This window comes from Capsicum annuum, unplaced genomic scaffold (genome assembly GCF_002878395.1).
Source record: "Capsicum annuum cultivar UCD-10X-F1 unplaced genomic scaffold, UCD10Xv1.1 ctg79302, whole genome shotgun sequence".
NCBI classification, from domain to species: domain Eukaryota; kingdom Viridiplantae; phylum Streptophyta; class Magnoliopsida; order Solanales; family Solanaceae; genus Capsicum; species Capsicum annuum.
In genome coordinates this window covers 1-4,820 of record NW_025889873.1, presented here as the reverse complement: position 1 = coordinate 4,820, position 4,820 = coordinate 1, and the positions used below count along the sequence as shown (strand labels likewise).

General features: G+C 39.8%; 1 pseudogene; it reads left to right on the top strand.

Moving 5' to 3' along the window:
• Window positions 1-4: 4 nt before the first annotated feature.
• Window positions 5-3,543, top strand: LOC124895029 (annotated as a pseudogene).
• The last annotated feature ends 1,277 nt before the right edge of the window (window positions 3,544-4,820 follow it).

The following is a 4,820-nucleotide window of genomic DNA, read 5'->3' as shown; positions in this document are numbered from 1 at the left end:
GGTGCTAATGAGCTGTAAGTTCAAGAATAATGAAGGAATGGGGATGATAAAAAAGTTCATCTCGAGTGCACATACAAAACCTATCATCTCGAGTGCACATACAAAACCCACTCCACCTCACCGATTCATCCAAGGTATCAAGGATTTCTTTCTTGATTTATTTGGGGATACTCAAAAAGTTATGAGCTTTCTTGGCAAGATCTGTGGAGAAGAAGGGCCTCCATTTACAAAACAAGAAAGCATGAAAAATCGGCTTCCTGCTCATCTCTTCGAGCTATTAAAAACACATCTCATAGATCCGAATGCTTTCTCTGAAGGTGGGTGCTATCTAAGGGGTGAGTGGTGCTCTTATCGTTCAGCCATGGAGAGCAGGAATCAGCTTCAGGCCTTGAAAGAGTCGTCGTCTTTCAGAGGTTAAGTTCACTTCTTTCCATTGCTCAGCTCTTTTAACACTTCCACCATTAACAATAGACGATTCAACCAAGTCGGAATTTTTAAACTTGGTCGCGTATGAAACACGTCCTGATACACCAGATGACTTTGGAATTACATCTTATCTTACCTTCATGGATTCTCTTATCGATCACGCTGAAGATGTGAAGGAGCTGAGATCAAAAGGTATACTTCTTAACTCTTTTGGAACTGATGAAGAAGTAGCGAACCTCTTCAAGGAGATAGCACAAAATTTGGTGCCTAATCCACATGCCTTTTTTGACGCGAAACTCAAAATTGAGCAACAGTACAGCAGCAGACGAAAAGCATGGATTGCTGAGTTGAAGAACACTCATTTTGCTGGCCCCTGGACCTTTTTGGCATTTATTGCAGCACTTTTTGTCATCGCTTTGCAAGTCGCTGGTCTTGTTCTATCAGCTTTCCAAACCTATTATGCAGGTCATGACAAAAAGGGGTGTTAGTAATGACTAATGATCGATAAGATTCAAACTAACCAGCCATTTCCTTTTTCTGCAGAAAATAATAAGTGTCAACGTTTGTTGAATTCATCATATCTTTTACCATAACATTGAAATGTGCACTTCAATTAGGCATACCTAATGACTTAACCAAACAAGGAAAACCAATGACACTATCAAAACTCATGTCTTCCCTGTCTATTAGCCCTTCAAATAATCCCGACTTTCACCGCCTTACACCAATAGTAGTTCGTTATGGCTTGTTGATTCTACAAAAACATGAAGACAACAATGTGGACGATGGTGATGATGGTAAAGGGTATTATTCGGTTGCACTAGCTGACCGATATATAATGAAGGATGGGCCTTGGAACTTGATGGAAGATCAAGATTCATTTTTCTTTAAAGCATGGATCGAACTGTTTAGGTGATTGGTTCAGAAATGAGGATCCAAATGCATTTTACACAGCATATGGAGATTTATTCTGGAGTAAACTTTCGAGAGATACGAGTAGTGGTAACTGGTTTCACGCGAACATGGCTAGAGATTCGCAATCATTCATTAACGTACTGATTGGCAACGAGTTTAAGGATGTTTTCAGAGGATTGACATCTTTAGTGGATGTTGGAGGAGAAATGGTACTGTTGCAATGGCCATAACAAAAAAATTCCCTGACATGAAATGTATTGTTCTTGATCTTCCGCCTGTCGTGGCTAATCTGCAAGGAAGTGAAAATTTGGACTTTGTAGCGGGGGATATGTTTCAGAAAATTGCCCCTACTCAAGGTGGAAGCTTTTATCTGTATTGACATAACATTGGAACGAGATGAGTTCAAATGGAGTCACATGGTCCGGCTGACTCCGTTAGGCAAGAGGACTGCCCCTACATATTGACTGGCCTGTTGATAGGCCATATGTAGGGCGTTTCCTATAAGGGCTCTATCGCTCATAATGGTCGACAGAATTTTGGCCATACATGAATTCTTAATTTAAAGATGATTCATATTTTGTGTATATATAAATTCTTGAATCTTTTTAATGTAAAGAAATCTTCTAATGTAGTGGCAAAGGTAGTGAAAAACTTGCTTTACGTAGCAAATTTGAGTTCCATTGTTATGAAGGTTTGCCTATAGCAGAGTTAAGAGTGGCGGAAGGAGGTTCGTTTGAACCCCCTTTCACAGAAAAACTGTATATCAAATATATTTTTTATGTATATATAATAGATGTTGAATCTCTTAATGAAAATCCAGCCTATGCGACTGCCTATAGTAAGGCAAGGCGATATACAAATTCCATAACGTACTGCTATTACTGTTATTGGTGCCACTGTTTCGTGAAAAGGTGCACTGTTGCAGTAAAATACTGCACCGTGGTTCAGCACTAATGAAATACTGCAGCCATGTAATTTTTCAGAATAGACACACCTTTAAGATTGAACCATTGCCACCTTTTCAAAGGGGCATCTTGTGGCTATATAAACCTGATTTCATCCGCAGGTTTAGGACTTCTAAGTGTGATCATTCAAACCGTGAGTGTGTTCGAAGAATCCGCCTATTTGAGGTACCGCTATAGTCGGATTGAAGGTCATTTTATCCTGGGAGGAAGATTCCATAACCTCGGGTACAGTGAGAGGAATTATTCCTTAAGGAAAGTTCGTGAATTCGGACGACTTGGCCTTAACAATTTCTGTTTCATCTATATTTCTGAAATATAAAATACACCTCTTGTAAAGATCATTTTGATCTTGTGTTGAGGGTATTTGTTCAACTTCGTTGTGTTCTTGTTCATACTTGAACTCGAGTTGAAGTTGTTATTCTATTATACAGATTCTACGTACCCGTATTGTGGAAAATAACAATTACTAGTTTCTTCAGTGTAATCCCACAAATGAGGTTTGAGGATGATGGAGTGTACTTACCCCCTACCTCGTAAAGATAGAGAGGTTGTTTCCAATTGACCCTCGGTTCAAATAAAGCATCTCAAAGCAGTTTGAAAAGGAGAATACGGAAATGAAAGCAGTAACAACAAAAAATAGACGATATTTCTTTTTTTGTCTTGCATGTCACTTCTCTAATTAACTTTGTACATGTTAATTTTTACAGTCAATTTTTTTTTTTGGAAATTCCAGGAAAACCCGCAGCCGCTACACCCTTTGGATGTGCGCACTGGGTAAACTCCCCCTGTGCACAGCCTGCAAGTAACATCAGGGTTTTTAACCGCACTAGGCAAGCCCGGTGCGACAGGCTCGACTCAAAGGCCCTACCTGGGAATCGATCCCAGGTAGCTGTGGTGGGTTTTCAACCCCCGACCAGTGAGCCACACCACAAGGGTGCTTTTACAGTCAATTTTGCATGATTGGAATGATGAAGAATGTGAGAAACTTTTGAAGAGCAAGAATGCAATAACAGGAAGTGGAAAAGTTATAGTTATAGATATGGTGATAGAAAATCCAGAATTGGATGATGAATCTTTTCAAGCACAACTCTTCATAGACATGTTGATGATGGTTTTCTTGGGTAGCAAAGAGAGGAACAAAAAAGAATTGGAAAAACTTTTCTTTGATGCTGGTTTTACTAGTTACAAAATTATTTTGACTCTTGGTTTGAGGTCTGTCATTGAGCTCTATCCTTAGAGCTATCGGTGTTCGGTATTCATATTGAGGATCGAATAAAATTCGCTTCGTGCTAAAAATCCCCCCTTGGTGGTAGGTTGTTGGAATACGAAATATTTTAATGTTATCATCTATTATATTTTGAGTCATTTGTTTTTTCTCCTTGGTAGGGGGGGCTTAACTTCACCTCCCTTAACAAGCCTACCGGGCGCGCATCGAGGTTAGTTAGGCCAGTGAGTTGTGGATACCGGATGGTTTAGAAAAAGCATTACTCTTTAAAACTACTGACGGGTGCATCTGATCCTCCAAAAATAGTGCAGTTCTAGACGATCTGACACAGGTGCGACAACATTTTGGAAGAGTCCGAGCAACATAGCTTTAATGTATAGTACCTAATTTGGCATAATACATAAACATGCCCTTTAACTTGACACCAAATCACAAGACAGAACTAAGCTGGTATAGGTAGATTTAGAAACAAATAGTAATGTTTTTTCTAAACCATCCGGTATCCACAACTCACTGAGCTAACTAACCTCGATGCGTGCCGGATAGGCTTGTTAAGAGAGGTGAAGTTAAGCCTTTTGGATGAGCTGCATAATAGGTCTGGACGCCTGCTAGGAATGTACTAGTGACTTGCAAACAAATGACAAAAAGAGCTGCAATAAACGCGAAAACTGTCCATGGGGTATTAAAGTGTGTGTTCTTCCACTCAGCAATCCAAATCTTGCCTTTGTTGTTGTAATGTTTCTCAATTTTGTCTTTCACATCAACATAGGCATGTGGATTAGGCACCAAATCTCTTGCTATATCGTTGAAGAGATCCGCCACTTCTTGATCACTCCCAAGAAAGTTAAGAAGTATACCTTTTGATCTCAGCTCCTTCACATATTCAGGTTGATCGATAAGAGAATCCCATGAAGGTAATATAAGATGTAATTCCAAAGTCATCTGGTGTATCAGGACGTGCTTCATACGCGACCAAGTTTAAAAATTCCGACTTGGTTGAATCGTCTATTGTTAATGGTGGAAGTGTTAAAAGAGCTGAGCAGTGAAAAGAAGTGAACTTAACCTCTGAAAGACGACGACTCTTTCAAGGCCTGAAGCAGATTCCTGCTCTCCACAGCTCCATGGCTGAACGATAAGAGCACCACTTATCCCTAAATAAATCAAGAAAGAAATCCTTGATACCTTGGATGAATCCGTGAGGTGGAGTGGGTTTTGTATGTGCACTCGAGATGAACTTTTTTCTCATCCCCATTCCTTCATTATTCTTGAACTTACAGCTCATTAGCACC